Consider the following 19608-nt stretch of genomic DNA (forward strand, 5'->3'; position numbering starts at 1 on the left):
TTATTTTGAGAGTTTTCTTGTAATTTCTAGCTTTTGTGGATTATAATGAAGAAATGAAAGTTTGGCTTATGTAGTTTATATTTTGTAAACCTAATTAATGTTCTTTATGCCTCATCATGTATTCAATTTTTAAAAATCAGTGAAATTGAAAAGCTATTGTATAAAATTTTGCTACATGTATTAATTAAATTTTACTAAGTATGTTATTAAACTACCTAGATACATCCTCTTATTTTCATCAACTTTTTCTGTATTAGATAATATTGGTATTTTAGTATGTCACTATAATTATGTTTCTGTCTCTTTCTTCTTATATATCAAAGTTTTTTGTTATATAAATTTTGATGTTATGTTAATCAGCTCATAAATGCTCAGGACTATTATATCATAATTATAGATTTCATCTTGTTTCAATAGAAAAGGGTCTTTTTTGTTTCATTGTTTTACTGAATCACTTTTGCTTTGAACTTTCCTTTGATATTATCGGCACCACCTGTGCTTGCTTTTACTTGCCTGATATACTCATCCTTTTAATCTTATTCTTTCTATGTAATTTAATTTTGGTCTCACTGTTGTTCTTCTTTAACTCAATCCAAGTCTGCCTTTTACTTTACTTGTAGAGCAAAACTATTTTTACTTATTTTTAATACTGATAAGTTCAGTCCTATTTCTACCATTTTGTTTTATATTTTTTGGTGAGTTTGAGACTGTATTTTTTTGCTATTTCACTTATTGGTTTATGTCTTTTGCCATACATTTTGCTATTTTCACTTATGGTAACTTAGAAGGTATATTTTTTCCTACTCTGATGTATATCATGGAACTTAAAATGTTTTTTATTTCTCCCTGTCTTTCTCAATCCCACAATTATCAATTTAATTAGGAATTACAGACTCTGTGTATAGAACCTTACTCCTATTTTTTTTTTTTCAAATAAATTTTGAAGAGCTGTTTTGGATTTTAGTCAATATTTATGTTATTTTACTCCTCTTTGAATTTTTTAGTAGTTTCAATGTTTACTACCAATTCTTTTATGTGATAACTTTCTCATTGTCAATTCTTAATCTAAAAGCCATCAGGGAAAGTGAGAGTAGGGGAGCATTTCAGAAAATAGTTCTACAGTAGTGGAGGAATCCACTTGATTTCTGTGTTGCAGTAGAGGAGAGATGAGAAGGCAGAGGTGACCGAATTTTGTTTATATTTATTCTACCATTCCCAGGATATATTTCCTTTCTGCCATGCCCAGGATGCTGTGTGCTCAGTGGAAATACCAAGACTTTGGCATAAGGACTTAACTTTAGATTTTATTCCTGGTGCCAGTTACTTTTGTAATTGTTTGGTTTTTTTTTTTTTCTCCTGGATCTTATAAGGGGTGTCTTTCATAATTCATTAAATGGAAAGTTAGGCTAGGCAGCTGCTAATATGCTGCCATGTTAACTGGGCACCTGCATTCCAATTTATAGAAAGCACTAAATTTCTAAAAGTTAATGTATATGTATATATGTGTATATGTATTCGTATATCATCTCATTCCAACAAAATTTGAGGACACTAATAGTGGTAAATTCTATCAGATTAAACATGAAAAGGTAAGGAGTTGGAGGCAAGGAGAGAAAAGATGATATCAAATGCAAGTTCTAATTGTTAGAGGTGAGTCGCAAAATTCAGCTTCCTAATAGCCACAGCAAAGAAGGAAGCGTGATCATGCCACAGTTTCAAGATTCATGGTGACCTTAAGAGAAAGTCAAATAATTGCCCAGGAGCAGCACAGCTTTTCTCGATAATGACTTTAGAGACATTTCTTTCCCAGTTCTCCCAAAGGGGGCGCTGTATGAAGGTGTGGATCACATCTCAGTAACTTACAGGCTTTAAATACAGTCTTGAGTTTGATAAAGGCATTTTTTGTAATGGCTATGTGAAAATATAATAAAAAAATCACAATTCTCCCCTACCCCCACCCCTACCAAAGCAATAATTTGAGAGGCTCTGCCTAAATATGTAGGGAGGCACTGTAATATAATGGTTACCGGTGTGAGACTGCTGTCAGAATTCCTGAGTTCCAATCCTTGTTCAGCCATTTGCTAGGAGTCTGACTTTAGACAAATTACTCAGCTCTCTATTTCTTCAATTGGTAGGCTCAGTCATGGAAGGACTGATGAAGATGTCATTCACAGAGCTGGGGGTGGAGGACAGATGGGATGTCATGGATCAGGTTGAACAATAGCAGGCAGCCCTCTATCCTCAAGTCCCCAGTCCCCTGTGGCTGGGTCTTGGAAGAGAATTAATAATCAAGGGATATAAAATGGAAGGGAAAAAAAAGTATTTCACTAATTCTAAGAGGAACATTTTTCACATTTTAATATCTCTAAAATCAGGACACATTTTAAAATTGATGGAGTGCCATAGTTGAGTTGGCAGCATTGTTTTTCTTTCTTGGTAGAATATAAAATGATAGTGCACATTACAATTTGTAACATCTGAGATTCAATAAAATATGGTAGCAATAATTATTGTAAGAGACCAGCTGCTCCTCAGGGACAGCCAAACTCTGCCTGGGCAGGTAGAATGGATTCCTCTAAAATGCTGGCAACCTAAGAGGGCCACGACTGTCCAGTCAGGGCTCCGTCAGATGAGAAGGCATTCAGCAGAACCACGGCCCTCTCATTAGAAAAAAAAAAAAAAAAAAAAAAATCCCTATCAGGGCTAACCTTGCATTAGCCACCTTCCCACGTTTCTCATAATGATGAAAAGGAACCAAGGAACTGCATTTACCAGGAAATTCCTTTTGTCTGCTAGAACAGAGTCAAACCACAAACACACATGAGAACATGCATATTAGAGGGAGGCAGAGAGCAAGTGGACAGCCTGCCAGGGTCTCCTCCAGTGTCGCTTCCCTATGGCTGTGTACTTTTTTACCAAGTTATCCAGGACAAATAGCTCGCTGTTGGCAAAGCTCACCCCAAATGCAATGGGATGGATGTCAGAGACCACTGGGTTCTGACCACACACAAACTCATAGAAGCCCAGGAGGGGCAGACTGTAAACAGCTTCATCACCCCAGTTTTGGAAGAAGCTACGTCTACCTTCAAGGAAAGTCTATATCGTTTCTCCCAACTGTCCATGTAAAATGCTTGTCAAATGATAAATGCTCAATAAACATTAGCTATTTTTACTTTTATTTGTATATTTGGCAAGACAAGTTTGGAAGATACGGAGGCTCTCAGGAGAAACCAGAAATGCTACTCAGCTTTTCATGGTGCCTGGGAATGCTGGGTTAGGGGAAGACCTAAAAATTCCCTTATAGGGTGAGTGATCAAGCATCCTGGTTTGCTTGTGGTTGTCCCAGTTTATGCATGCCTATTGTCCCAGAAGTATTAGCAGAGTTCCCTTTCACTGTTGAAAATATTCTAGTGTAGATAATATTTTATGTGATCACTCTACATGTGGGTCATGGGAGTCAGTCTTTTTATTTCCATTTTTAAATCGAGAAATTAAATAATTTCAATATAGAAGGATAATAAATTGAATTAGTAAGATACTTATAAGCTTAAGAACAAGAATTTCAAAACCAAGAAATCAAGAATAAATTAAAACTCAAAGTAAAAATAAAAACTAATACCATAGTATGGAAATTTTCCATGTTAAACTTGTTAAATAAAAACATTTGAGAAATTAAAAGAACTATTCTAAACTAAAAATTCAAAATAAGCATTTTAAAGTGTTTTAAACATTAAGACATGTAATAATAAATATTAAAAGACAAAAGAGAGAACTCAAAGATTTAAATAGATAAATTGTAGAATAGGATGAATGTAAATAGAAAGCAAAAGAATAAAAACAGAGTGAGAAAAACTCACTAAAACAACACATATATGTGTACATAACACACACGTTTACATATATATAATTATATATTACATAATATTTATCTCCTTAGTAAAACAAATAAACCGAAACTAAAAGAGAAATGGGAAAAAATGAAAATCAAGGCTTAGCTGGACGTCCATGAATAGGAATAACTCGTAGAATTCTGTGGTCAGGTGGTCTTACAGGGCAGGGCCCAAGCAGGGTCCATCTGGGGGAGACAAGGCCTACATGCACCTGGAGAATGACCTTACCCTCTCCCCCAAACCACATCAAATCCCTTAAACAAAGACTTCTTGTAACGGTGTTGGTGAGACACTGCAGGCATATTTATATATGTGCCGCTTAGATTTCCAAATGTGTAAACATTATATGTTACTATTTTCATACTTTTTTGAAAGTTTTCATCTGTGAAAACTCTTCCCTAAAGTATTGATAAATGAAAACACCCCAGTCCCAAACTCTATTGATAGCACAGGGTGTTGTTCAGAAAAATGATGAAAAACAGTTACTATAATAATCAGCCTAGCACACAGACAGAATCTATGATATCACTGTTTTAAAAAATCATATGCAGCAAGTTTTGTAGAACAAACACTATGAAAAATGAGAGCAATTTGATTCACTAACTAGAATGCCTCAATCAAATCACTGCGCTAAGGTCACATACAACTTGCTTGCATTTCAGAAGGAGAAAGGTCTGCAGTTTTATATTTTCACTTATGTATTAACATGGGAAAAGCTTCAGGTTTTTTATTAACCCAGGCAGTTGCTGGCATGAGAGATTAGTTTTGCAATTTGATGAGGTGAATTCCACAACATGTTAAATTAGAATCCCAAAACTAAAGCCCCAAATCTAATTTTCACCCTAGTTTATAAGGTTCCCTCAAAAATTCTATTATCCTAATGCTTGCCTCTAACTCTCTAACTCCTATAAAAAAAAAGTACCAATTATAAAATAAAAAATACTCTCAATTGCCACTGTTTTTAAATTTTAGATTTACTAGATTACTGAGCTTAGGTACAGAAATCCAACCTATTTTCACTGAAATTGCAGTACTTATAAATTGTAGCAAAATTCCAGATCTATGAATTCTGCAAAATAAAGATTTGCTTGGGCCACTAAATTCACCTAAATAATTACTACACTTGCTTGTTCTTAGAGCAGGATCTTACAAATCAAAATAGTATATGGTTCAGAAAGCCAGATGAAGGAGGGAAAAAGAAAAACTGGGAAGACAGATAACAGAAGGTGAAGGATGCTGGTTGGTTCCATTGTACCAGCGTTGATAAGCTGACCTTCACGTATGAAACTGAGCTACTGATGAAAGTATGTGCACTTCCCGAAACTCTCCCCAGAACACTCTCCTCCAGGGGTCCACGGAGCTCACTCCTTCACCCTCTCAGTCTTCCCTGGTCATCCTCTTTAAAATCTCTCTGTCTAGAGCCCCCACCCCCATCCCACCTCATCCCCTTTGCCTGCATCACTTGTCTCCAGAGCATTTTTCACCATCTAACATTTTGTAATTATTGATCGTGTTTACTGTGTGTTTCCCCTTATTAAAATGTAAGCCCAGGAAGGTAGAGATAACCACAATTCTGAATTTCTAGATTCCATTACCTTGTTTTATTTATTTATGAGATGAGGGTCTTACTATGTTGCCCAGGCCAGCATCGAACGCCTGAGCTCAAGAGATCCTCCTGCCTTGGCCACCCATGTAGCTAGTACTACAGGCCTGACCCACCATGCGCGGCACCTTGTTTTCTTAACAGGACACACTGTTTGATGTTGCTAATTTTTGAGCTTTATGAAAATGCTGTCATTCTGTTTGTTGTCTTCAGAGACTGGCTTTTTTTTTTTTTTTTTTTTGAGACAGAGTCTCGCTCTGTTGCCCGGACTAGAGTGCCATGGCATCAGCCTAGCTCACAGCAACCTCAAACTCCTGGGCTCAAGCGATCCTTCTGCCTCAGCCTCCCAAGTATCTGGGACTACAGGCATGTGCCATCATGCCCGGCTAATTTTTTTCTATATATATTTTTAGCTGTCCAGATCATTTCTTTCTATTTTTAGTAGAGACGGGGTCTCGCTCTTGCTCAGGCTGGTCTCGAACTCCTGAGCTCAAACCATCCACCTGCCTCAGCCTCCCAGAGTGCTAGGATTATAGGTGTGAGCCACTGCGCATGGCCCAGAGACTGGCTTTTTACACTCAACATTATGTTTTTGAAATTCATCTTTGTTGATGGCTGAAGCTATAGTTCATCATTACTTTTCCATTTTTCCATTCTCTTGTCAATGACAATTTTGGCCTTTCCAGTTTTTTGCAAAGCAAGTAGTTCTATTATGAACAATCTTGTACATGTCCTCTGGTGCAAACGTATGAGAGTTTCTCCATGGTTATAGCCAGAAGTGGAATTTCTGGCTGCAGGATGAAAATGTTTTCAGCCTTAAAAGATAATGTCAGGCTGGGTGCGGTGGCTCACGCCTGTAATCCTAGCACTCTGGGAGGCTGAGGTGGGTGTATCGTTTGAGCTCAGGAGTTTGAAACCAGCCTGAGCAAGAGTGAGACCCTGTCTCTACTAAAAATAGTAAAAATTAGCCGGGTATGGTGGTGCACAGAGGCAAGAGGATCACTTGAGACCAGGAGTTTGAGGTTGCTGTGAGCTAGGCTGATGCCACAGTACTCTAGCCTGGGCAAAAGAGTGAGACTTTGTCTCAAAAAAATAAATAAATAAAATAAAATGAAGGAAAAAAAAAAAAGATGTCAAATTATTTCCCAAGTGGGCTGTGCAAATTTGTACTCCTCACTGGCATATAAAAGTTCCTGTGTATACACTCCCTGTCCACACTTGATATTTTCTGATTTATCACTTTCAGCCAATCTGACGATGTGATATATCACTCTGGATTTAAGACGCATTTCCCTAATTTTCAATGAGATTTGGCATCCTTTCATGTTTAGTGGCCACTGGGTATTTTTTATTTTGTGAAATACCTATTCATGTGAAATACCGTTCATGTCTTTTTTGCCTGTTCTCCTATTTGATTGTTTTTTCCTTACTGAATTTAGGAACTCTTTATAAATGCTGGATATTAAACTTTTATCAGTCATATGTATTAATATATAAATATGTTCTCCTAGTTTGTGGTTTTTCTTCTTTCCTCTCTCCTTCCTCTCTCCCTTCCTTGTTACACTCTTCCCCAGAATATCTGTGGATTTGGAACACACGGGGAATCCATCCATGTGAATTCAACCCATCACATTATACAGAAATTCCCAGTAGACTTTTTATCTTAAATTTTCCCATTCTTAGCATTTTGGCAGTTTTTCTTAGATACCTTTGTGGAAAAATAAATGGATAACTCCTTTGGAGTTATTCCTTTTTGTTTTTAAATTGGGAAGTGAAATAATTATTTTTTATTTCTCCGTTTGAGTATTATTTGGAGTTTAAATTTCTAATATTCCTCCATAACCTTTACTAACTGAACACAATGCATAATTTATGGGTAATTTGACAGCTGCTATAATGCTTAGCAAATTTTAATACCATTTGTTAGTTGGAATTATTTGCATAAATGGTATTCTGAGAGTCAAATCTTTGTTTTTGTTCTTTTTTTCCCCCCAAAGCTTTTAATTCTGCATGAAATTTAACATTAACTCTATAAAGATTCTTGTTCTCAGATTAGATCTAGACTCTTGGCGGATGGTAAGTTCTGTAAGAACAGGGACCCTGTTGATTTTGCTGACCAACGTACTCCAAAGTGCCTAGCGCCTTACCTGGCACGTGGTAGCTTGCCCAATTAAATATCTGACCAATGACTTATGTAAACTATAGATCCACAAAATTGTCGTTAAGAATCTTAAATATTCACACTAACCAACCAATATGTCTACTTCTAGGGATGTATTCTAAGAAAGAAATCTGATTAATCCAGACATATTTACAAATAAAGATGTTCATGGGATCATTGTTTATAATAAAGTAAGTGTGGAAACAGTAATGTTAAATGTTCAACAATAATGAATTTGTTTAAACAATTATGGAATATCCATATAATAGACTGTCATGAAGTCATTAAAACTAACATTTTCAAAGAATATAAGACATGCATACAAAACATTACTAAGTGAATAAAACAGAACATAGAACTATCTTCAGTATGATCCCAATTTTGGTATATGGTATATAGACATAGAAAAAACTGGAAAGAAACACACCAATATTTTTCAGTAGTTGTCTCTGGGTAGCAGGAATCACCAACAAGTATTAATATAATTACCACATTAGACTGGAAGCACCTTAAAATTAGTATCAAGGTTTTTTTCCAGCATGGTATTTCTATGGCTTAGTTCAGTGGTTGTAAATTGTGGTACTCAACAATTAACTAATTGAAATAGCAACTTAAAAATGGTAATAACTCTTAATTCTCCATAGCTCCTTATCAATAACTTGTCATTGATCATGTATTCTAAAACTTTGCTTATCATCATACATTCCTGCTTACAAACCAGGGGGTTGGTCACATCCACCAAGGGCATTCTGGGTCCCAGAAATGGCAGAGGCACATAATATACCTTTCACTGGCACCTTTGAACGCCTGCAGACTGTGATGACAAAGTGGATCTGTGGAATCTGTGTCTTAGCTGTGTGAACTGAACTCAACCTGCAGTATCCACAGCAGTGTGTGTGCATTTTTGTTTGATTTGAAATAGATATATTTTTATTCACTCTTGGTGGAAGACTGTCAAGCACAAGGGTACCAAGCATACTGAGCTCAGCAATGTTGTCTTCCATGGCTACATTTTGGCTACTTAAGCATGATTTGGGGATATGTTTTCATTAAGAAATATTCTGATTTTGTCATAGTACTCATTGGCAGCCAAGATCTGATCCTGTATCAACCGTGAATGGCTCCAGCAGTGGTTACTGTGGGGCCTGGGCTTCTTGCCTTCCTGGGATAGTCAGTTACAAGATCACAAGTCCTCCTGCCATGAGAGTCCTACAGATTCCCTGGCAGAAATGGTGAAAAGGACTTTGGGAAAGTAGGGAATGTGTTCCAGGTTCCTCAATAGAGGGGGCTCTGAAAAAAGTGTGATTGCTTTTAGATAAGATCTAAGATTGGCTGAAATTCCTGTGGCCCCCAGGGTGGAGGAATTCCCCTTCAGGTCTCCAGTCAAGGAGTAGTAGTGGATGTGGTAGCAGAGGCAAGGGGACCCCACGGACAACATGGGGCGCAAGCCACACCATCTCCTCGATGGAGGAGGAGGTGGTGGTGGTGGTGTTGGGGAACCCCCATGGAAGCTAGGAGAATAATACCAGGTGTACAGAAAGCTCTAAATCAAGGAAGCACCCTATTCCTTCCCCCACCCCAAGGCAGGAGAAACAAGATCTATACTTCCAGTGTTTCACTGAGTATAAATCTGTCTCTGCTCTCCCCTTCTTTTTCTTCATAAAAAGCCCTTTGCCTGGCTTTAATTCCCCCTCTCCAGGCCCTTTGTGCTCCCTTGCCTGAGTTAGGCCAGGGGTTTGGACCCAGGGAAATGCTAAGAGTATCACCCTCTGGGGAAGCCAAGGCATTGTTTCCAGGGTCAGGCACTGGAGCTGCAGAGTCACTAGGCTCCAAGGACCCCAATAACCAAGAAGGGGTGGAATTCAGAAGGCTTCATTCATTTTCTAAGCATCACATAAGCCTCCTGGGTTTTAGTTCGACCCCAGGGCAAGGAGGGAGCCTGGTCAGAGATTGCAGCTTGAGAGCCCCACCAGCCTGCAGAATGGGGGCTGGGAATGAGTTCTTTAAATCGATTTCTGTGTCAATTCTCTGTGCCATTCCTTTCATTATCCAGTTTGTGGCCCAAAATTCATATGTATGACACTCACACCCTCTAGGGTAGTGGGGAGTGTGGTTCTTGAGTGCTGATAACAAGTTGAGCTTCCCAAAGGCTTTAGGGACAAGTTCCAAATGATATCAACAAATATTTGACCCCCATAAGGCACGAAGCCTTCTGTCTTCCAGTAGATGACAGCAAAGTGTTAATCTTAGCATTGGCAAAATACCTTCTGTCACTGTCAGCTGCCTCGGTTTTCTGTTGCCCCTAAATGCCATTCATGGTTATATATCTACCAAGTATGCTTCTCTTTACATAATTAACAACCTTCTGCAGTGGTTAATGGATGAGGAGGAAGGTCTCTAAGGAGGCGATATTAATTCATCCCGTGTCTCGTACAGGAAGACACGCACTTCGATGCCAGGCACAGACATGACATGACGGGGAATTTACACAGGGCCTTTATAGAGTAATCTACTAGCAAACTTGGGTGTATATTATTGTAAACTGCTGCATACCATGTGATTACAAGATTAAGAAAGAAGGAGTGAATTGCTAATCTTGTCAGTCCAACTGTTTTCTTCCTTGATAACATTTGCGTTATTATCCTTCGGGTGATGAAAGATTGTAATTGGCTGTTGACACTGATTGAAGGAAGGAGACGTGGCTTTTTTTAAAAAGAGAATTAATTAGCTTGGTGAGGGAGGTAACACAATTCAAATCTACAGCTCTCACAGCTGCAAAAACAGAAGTGAACTGTCAAAGAGTGTTTTCATCTCTTTCTTCCCCACCTGTTTTTCTCCTTTTGATGACATCTTTTCCTAGATTTAACACATTTAAAATGGGCCCACCAAAGAAAGAGGGGGAGTGGGGGGAGCCAGGAAGCCTTCAAAAGAAAAATTTTAAAATGTAGCCTTCAAGATTCATAGCAGAAACACGGCAAATGTGTGTGTTCCATTTGCATGTGTTGAAGCAACGTTTAAGGAAGACATCATAGATTGGGCTCAGCCAAATCGCTTCATGCCATTCAAGTTGTTTTAAACCAGTAACAAACACCAGAGACCTCGTTGCTCATGTGGCAGTCAGAAAAAAATGAGGATCTAGGTAAGTTGACGCATCCTGGTTTGCTTGGTTCAGTCTCAATGTAGGCCGATTGTAAGACTAATGAAAACTCACTATCCTACAAAATACAGTGCATGCTTGAACTGTGTCCAGTTTAGTACAGTACCTTTTCATCCACAGGTAGAAAACACAGGGCCAAGAATTAGGCGGTAGAAGTGGCTTCTTACTATTATCTCTAATAACCCACTTGCAAAATTTTTGTTTCTTATTCCCACAAATTTAAGTGCCACTGGCCTAGAAGTTTTAGTCCCCAAGGGAGAAATGCTGTCACCAAGGAATGCAACAAAGGTTCTGTTGAAGAGGAAACTGAGACTGCCACCTGGTCACATTTGCCTTCTTATGCTACTGAAGCAATAGGCAAAGAGGATGATTACAGTTGCTGGGGGAATTGATCCTGGTTATCAGAGGGAAACAAGATTCCTGCTACATCATGAGGATAAGAAATATTTGAAACTTAAGTATTCCCTGGGTATGTTTCTTAGTACTTACCTGTCCAGAGGTAAAAGTTAATGAAGACAACATTACCAACGTAGGCAAGAACAGGAACGAAGGTTTCCATCAGTCCACAAGGTGAAGACCCGTGACCAGAGGAGGAGCTGGCAGAGGGGCAAAGGGAACATAGATTGAGTGGGGTAAGACACTATAAATAACAAGTATGGCTTCATGAACAGTTGCTAAAATGAAGACTATGACAACTCTGCATATTTTACCCTGTGCATTGTTATGAATATGTTAGTATATTAACATTAGCAAATTAATTTTATTATCAGCAACAAATTCCCCCTCCCCTTCCATTTTATATAAGATGTGTGGCTAACTCTAACTTTGGCTTTAGCTTACAGGGCTACCAACGTGAGACTGAATGAAAATGGATATGGTGATTCAAGAGACTTTGGGTCTCCATGTGGGGAAAGAATGATAGCATGTTCATTTGTAAGGGAGATAGTCACATCCTATTAGGCAGAAGCATGCTGTTGTTACTTTAATTTTTTGTCTAGAAGTTGAACATTGTTCAATAGACCAGCCCCAGGGGTGGACCATGCTGGATTGCTTGTTGGCAACTCAGCCTATTTCCCCTGTCCTAGCAGGTTTGGGAGTCTTAGGATCTACATTTCCATAATCTCTGCCAGCAGGGTTCTGGGATTTCTCTAAAGACAGGTACTAGTGAAATCTGGAAGGCAGACGCCATTTGATCACTCCTCTGGCAATAGTGGGCATACGTGTGGACTTTTGCAGATGTGACATTTTATAGCAGCTTCTACCTGTTTTCCTTGATGACTTCCTTGAGTGGCTGAACCAGCCTCAATGTGCCTCTTGTGAAAAATAAACCATTAAATGACTCAAGTTTGGGTTTCTAGTAATATCACATGCAGTTAAACATAACCCTGAAAAAATTTGTATAAAAGGGATGACAGTTTTCATTTTCTGACAAAATTACATATGCAAACACTTCTGCAGAAACAAATGTTTTCTAGAACTGAAATCTGAGCAATACTGTAACATTGATTCTTGTTTGAATGGGGGGTATTAGGAAATCAGATGGATAATGCATTAAACTCCATTTTTGCCAAAGATACCGAATCATCCAAAATGAAAACTCTTGTAATGATCCTTGTGTAAAATCTGAAGGTTTATTATCAAAGTATAATTCAGGTTTGGCATTTATCTAGGTAGATAACATAATTTATTAATAAATGTTTTCTGGGACAGAACTTGGAGAAACTTAACACACATATTACACATTCTGTAAATTACAACTACTTAAGCAAATCATTGATAAAGGCTTTGTGACTTAATTACCAAAGTTTCTATACTGCATATTTGATATTGTTAATTAACCTGACAATTGTGTGCTTCAGCTACCAAGAAAAGTGGGTACATTCTGATGTGAGCATTTAAGAATCAGAACAGTTTCAGAGTTCTGTTTTGCTACTAACTTTCTGGGTTTTATTTTCTTCTTGCTTGTACTATAGAACAGATCGTAAGCTCTTAGAGAGGAAATAGGATGTGAATTCAGACACATGATAACATAAGTAAACAGATTCAAGACTTATTGATGACATTTAGCATATAGAAATCTATACCAACCAGGGAGACGTAGCACAAAGGAAGACTGTACAGTCTCATTACTGAAATTTTAGAGGTAGCATAATGCTATGGATTCTGGAATCAGACTTCATATGCTCAAATCCTGGCTCCAACGCATATGAGTAACTGAGGCAAGTTAGGTAGCTCCTCTGTGCCTCAGTTTCCTTATCTGTAAAATGAGGATGATTTTCTTACATCAAAGATTTGTCAGGAGGATTAAATAAATATAAATAAAGTGTCTCACACATGGTAAATATATGTTTACTATATTACTATGTCACTCCATTTAACTGCTAGAATGAAACCCATCATTTTAACAATGTTAAAGATTCTGGGAAATAGACACTGATTTATGGTCTTCTTCAAAGGAATGTGTTCATGCAGTAAACTTCATTCAAAGCTATTATGGGAAATAATAAAGCTCCAGTAATTATAATCATAAGCCCGTTTGGCTTTAGAATGCATCTGTGCATCATGGAGTCACATGTGATAATGGAGAGCCATATGCTAATTCCTTAAAGTGCTGATTAAGAAACAATCAGACATTAAAATAATTTTAATGATGAGATTTTATTAATTTGCAAATAAAAACATAACCGAAAAGCTTTGACTATTAATAAATACTTGCATAGCCAGATGTTCTTTTTTTTTTTTTCCTTTTAAAGAGAGTTTTTGACATGAACACAAATGCAATTCATTGATCTATATTCATCTCTGATGGCTGCTGGAATGCTGAATGTAAGGGGAGGACAGAGAAATCAGACCTTGGCTAACACCCACCTAGGTGCTTGTAGCCCTGATTAACGAGGGCTATCTCGGGCTGAGATGCCACTGCATTACCTGCGATTGTTTTGCTGTTGGCGCCAGAATCACAGGGCGCCATGTAGAAGACTGCTCCTCTAATGAGATCATACAATTTGCTCAAGAGTTGAACTAAGAGGGTTCTTCACATTTTTGTAGGCTTGCGGTTCATAACATTTTAGAGTTCAACACGCCCTCTGCCTATATGACTTGAGTGAACGGGCTTCAGAAGCAGCAAGACTATTCCAGCTTGCAATTACAGGCTCGGGGCTGTTTAACAACATCCAGCCCTGTTCTGATAAAAGTGTGCTGCACTTTTTAAAGGGATTAATTTTAATTATGCTGTATTTAGTGCAAAATCTCTCATTTTTCTTTTCGTGTTCCGTACCTAGGGGCTACTGCATAACCCAATTACTACACTAGACCAAGTGTAGTAAACGGCTTTGAGAGTTGCTTTCCCATTAAGGTTTATTTAAAAGCGACTTATTAAAGATAGAGAAAGAGAGCTGGCTATCACAGCTGACTTACATAAGTCAGTGTATTTCTATTAAGGCAAAGAGGTTTTGAGGGATTTGCTATAGAAACTTACTGCCATGAACCTCTAAAACCTCCAAAAGTAGGCTGATCCTCTTTAAACTTCTGAAGCAGAAACAGACCTGTAGCCTGAGAAGTGGTTTATTAGTGATCCAACTGCTGGGAATTCATAAGACAGGTTGCTGATGATTGTCTGCAGTAAAATGTGCCGCCACCACTACACAAGGTAAAAATTGGAGAGATTTTGAAACTGCACACAAGCACATCAAAGGTAGCAGTGATTGGAAACACCTGCAAGAAATTCATCACTTTTATTAAGAAACAATGATTGCATAATTCTAGATAAACCCCAGATGCCTGATGAGTTGTTTCAGAAGGTAACAAATGGCTCTTTGTAAGAAATAATGGTTCAAAGACTCATTCAAGTTTGGAAAACATTTTATTCACAAAATCTCTTTTTCCTCCTTAACTTTCTGCTCAAATAACTCATAAGGCTGGAAGCCGATGTTTAATATTTACACGGCTCAAAATCTGAATGCTCACTAATGTCTTCTAGCTGTTCTACATTCTCTACTGCTATCTACTCCTCCCTCCCCCATCTTTGTTCTTAAAACGTAACACTGAAGAGCTCAGAGACTGCATAAATAAAATCCCCGCCGTTCCTCCTTACCACATAATTTTTTAGGAAATCCTACTTCTAAAATCATCCTCTTCTTTTGGAGGATGAGGCTATTCTCTGGTATGAAAGCAACTGGCACAGAAATGACTTGCAATTGCTAGTGATACACAAAGACATTTTTATGGCACTGGGGAATAACCACTGTTACTCTTTTTGGTTCACAGAAGTCTTTACATCTCAAAAGATATCAATAATTCAGTGTGCCTAAAGAATTATTACAATTTTTTTCTTAAAATGTATGGGTCTTATTTCTTCTAAACATAGACCAAGATTTCTTTTTTCACCCATCCCTTGCAGCTTGCTCCATTTGATTAAAATTGATGCATGTGGATAGGATGGTTAGTGATTTAAGTAGGTAAAGCTCAGGGGAGGTGTCTCAGTATGATACTCAGAATAGACAAATAGACAATGGTCTCCAGGCATCAGACAATATAAACTAACTGTACCAGCTGTGGATACGAAGGGTGGGGCTGGTCACCCCAGACAGCCTACTTTAAAAACTTTTAAGAATCTTTAATGTTCTAATAGGCATCTCTGTGCACTTTCTTCCCGAGCATCAAATATGTAAGATGCTAAATACATAATGCTCTCCCCTCCTACCACCAGGCAATCCAGAGAGCAAACAGCTAGGAAGTCGGCTGCATACTGATAGCATTCGCCAGTGTCTGTCCCCCCAGTATTCCTCCATCCTTCTCTTGCGTGGAATCTTAGGAATGTTTCCCCTCATTTGCCTTCTTGCCAACCAGCTGATGAAGGGTGGGAGCAGGTATCAGAAACCATGAGAAGGTTTCTCAGAAACTTTAGGGAAGCATTTGTTTATTCATGTAACACAAGTCAGGCACACTATGCCAGGGGCTGGCAATACAGAAATGAATAAAACATGATCCTTGGCCCTTCTCATCCCTGGAATGTCTATTGTGAGGGAGCTGCTGGGAAGACAGAACATATTACAAAGCCAAGAGGGGCCAGTCTCCCACCCCAGCTTGGTACATGGTGAACATAATCCAAGACTTATGACTAGTTCTTTTACTTACAAATATTGTTTTAACTCATTTTCAAGTGGCACACCAATCAATAATAATAATGAATGGATTTTATCTATATTGACAGTTCTTTCCATCTAAGAATGAACTGCCACAGATAAGATTCAGTCATATTTTTCAGGAGAATGCTATTGAGACAAAAATGCTTTGGTCATCTAATAAGGACAGAATTATTCATAATTCTATTTACTCTAAGCCAAAGAGAAACAAAAGACAATAAATGTAGGATCGTGATTTCAGATCTCTATAACGTGGTTCTTCTCCATGTGTATTTGTGCATCTGCTTACGTCAACGTCAACTGGTCCAACGATGAACACGTCCACCGGCCCAGAGCCGATTCATCGGTTTGGAATTATTCCTGACCTAATGTTTTTTACTTCCCCTCTTCATAGGTATCTGGCACTGTTGAATGAAGCCAGTGAACCACAGAGTAAACAAAACAAATAAGAAAACTATCATTTTCCAAATATAGAAGAAAATGATGATAATGACTCTCAGCCCCCACTCTGAACAGTAACAGAATACATAAAATACTTCTACATAACTCTTAATGTTCATACTCATCAATACATATAGTAGTCACATACCCTGCCAGATATTCTCAGCCTTATAAATGCACACCCCTAATATCAATGTTTATAAGAATGTATAACAAAATACATGCTGTGCAGATATAAATACCCTGTAAAACTCCACAAAAACATTCAGAGGCCCCAAAGAATAGAGGCATAAACAGATATGAGATTATAGGTCTACCTTGGTAGAAAACACTGCAAGTGAATGGAGGCTGCAGTGAAGAAACTGGAGGTAGGGGTTAGGAAGTGAAAAAAATAGAGGAAAGGTGCTCAGGAGAGGCCACAAAATATTTATTAGAATCCTTTAAAAATATCATGTCCTCTTCCCAGAGGAATAGAAGAGGTTTGTTCTGGGCGGCATAGATCAATGCAGCTTTTGTGGTTTTCCTCTGTTTGTATCACTGACTAAATTAAAATCCTGCAGCATTTCATTTTGGTTAACTGGACAGAAAGGAGGAAACAAACAAAATAAAACCAAGCCAAATATTTAGATTGTGTCTACATACTTTTGAACTCGATATAAACTTATCAAGTACATTAATGGTTGGTTTAGTTGGATGAAAAAGAAAACAAATCAAAAATAAATTACTGATAAACAAGAAAAGGATAACACTTATAATGTGATAATAGAATTTTGGCAAACGATACGTAGACATTAAACTCATGTAATTCAAACATCCACTGTCTTCTCCTGTTATATTATTTATTACGCTGGCCACGCTATTCAGTGGGTACAGACATGCACATGCACACACACGCTGCATTTTTTGGCTAATGCCCTTTGCTATTTGCTTTTTGCTCTAGTGTAGAGTTTTAGATGTCTTACATACCAAACTCTTTTGTAAACAAACTATATCCTCTATCTGTGAAGCACAAAATTACATGGTCTTGACCCAGAGAAAGAGGAAAGGCATTTAACAGACATTTCTCCTCCAGTTAGATAATGAATATGATCGACTACAAAATGGTTTATCTGCCCTTTTAATAAAGGTTGAAAATTTTTTCAACCTAGATTGAAAAATCAGTTAACCAAGGGGAATAAGTTTTTTTTTAAGAGTAAAGTATTAACTGGTATTCTTTAGACATTATTTCCTTGTATCTTACTACTAGAGAGAAAAGCCAGTTCACAGGGCATTTCAGGCATTCTGTTCCTCCATGCACTTATTTTGTTGTATGTGTGCTCTGATCTATGATCCATCTATACATATTCTCCTATTAATAAGACTGGCCAGGTATTCATGCTGAGAGGAACAGACATGCTTTAAAACCAGGATCTAAAACCTAATGGGCCGAAATGCTGTCTGTGTTCATCAAAATGTCTCAAATAACTGAAAATTGTAATGTTTCCCATCAACATAAAAAGGGTGATGCTATGTTATGTAAGGCTATATCCTATTAAGAGTTACCCAGAGACTCCAGATGTGTAGCAATCAAATAGCCCCCAGGGACAGGTTCTTCTATTAAGCAATAAAAGTAACTTTTGTTGTTTTCATTCTTAAGAGGTTATTTAACACTAGGACATTTATAGCACCATCAATTCTGAGGAACTCCACATATTTCAAAGCAAGTGGCTTTTGATTCTATGAATGGTTTCACATCTAATTCAGCATCTTTTAGAAAAGGCCATTACTGGCACTGGAAAGTTGTCAATGTCCAGAATAACAAATAACTCTGCAAACCCAATGACTTAGGTAAAGAAATAGTATCCACATTTTAAGTAACAAAAAACCGAGGCAGTTTAAATGACTTCTCCATGCAACCCAGTGGTTCTAGGATATTTCTCTTCACTGCCCCTGCTCAGACCCACCAAAGAACAGCTCTAGACAGTGGAATAACTATACCACACCATAGAGTGAGCCCAGGTGACACAGAAAGCCCCATCTCAATTTAAGAACACAATTTACACCCAGAAAAAATTTAAAAGCCCTGTCTATAGGCAAAAAGGGAAGTGGCCATTAAGTTTAGCTGCTTACTGAGGAGCATGTACTGGTATGAGGTTAATAAAGGTCCCAGCTAAGTGAAGAAAGGGAAAATAAAAGAACACTGACTTCCATGCTCTTTCATCGCAAACTACACGAGAGCACGCACATGCTATACGCACTATAGTGACAGCAGTCCTCTTTCTCAAGATCATCCTGTATGAGGAAAACCAGACCTTTGAAATGATTAGCAAGAGAGAGGCACATTTCTACATATAATAAAGCACACACAACCATTTCCCCAGTACCCATCTAGAATATTAAGATACCTTACAGAAAAAAAGAGAATAACTTTGAATTGTAGTCGTGATTGGATCTGATTTATACATCACACCCACACCCACTATACACCTAGTCTGTTCATTCACCTGACTGGTTGTTACTCTATCAGGCTTGTCAGGCAAAGCTGAATCTCCTGGTTGCAAAGACTTTCCCTCCCACTTGGGGCCCACCCTCCTGCCCTGTGACTGCTACAGGAGGGGATGCCGGTGGAGCAGGGCCAGCTGCTGCTGGGCCCTCCTGATGTCACCACTTGGCCTAGGAAGACTGAGGCAAAGAGCCTCCCTTCTGCCCATCCATAAACAACCTTTGTTTCTTATTAACACTTTGCCTGACATGAGATACGCTGCAGGATTGCTCTAAGCACAGAAAGCAACAGATGGGAAAAGCATCTGACTTTTGCACAGGAGAAAAAAGCAAAATGTGGGAAAGCAGGCGGGGGGGGGGGGGGGGGTCCCACCAGTCCTGCTCCAGTGTCACTGGGGCTCGGTTCACAGGGTGAACGGCTTCTTTCCCAGCACGCTGGAGGAAGTCTGGCCCCCATGTTACTGTGTCTCAGTTTACTTGGCCACTCGGTTGTTCTTGGTGGTGATGGCGCCTGGAGCGTCTAACTGGCTAAAAAGTGCTGCTGAGGAGTGGAGGAAGGACAGGAGACAAAAGGGATGAGATCGCAGGATGATAATGACTGTTAGGCAGAGAAACATCAGAACAGCAACAAAAGGGATAATCTTGTCCAAGACCACACATATTAAGCCAGTAGTTCTGGGGACTCAGAAGTCAATAAACCAGTACTGAATATTTTGGTAAACAAAACAGAA

This window comes from Eulemur rufifrons, chromosome 29 (assembly GCF_041146395.1).
Source record: "Eulemur rufifrons isolate Redbay chromosome 29, OSU_ERuf_1, whole genome shotgun sequence".
NCBI classification, from domain to species: Eukaryota; Metazoa; Chordata; class Mammalia; order Primates; family Lemuridae; genus Eulemur; species Eulemur rufifrons.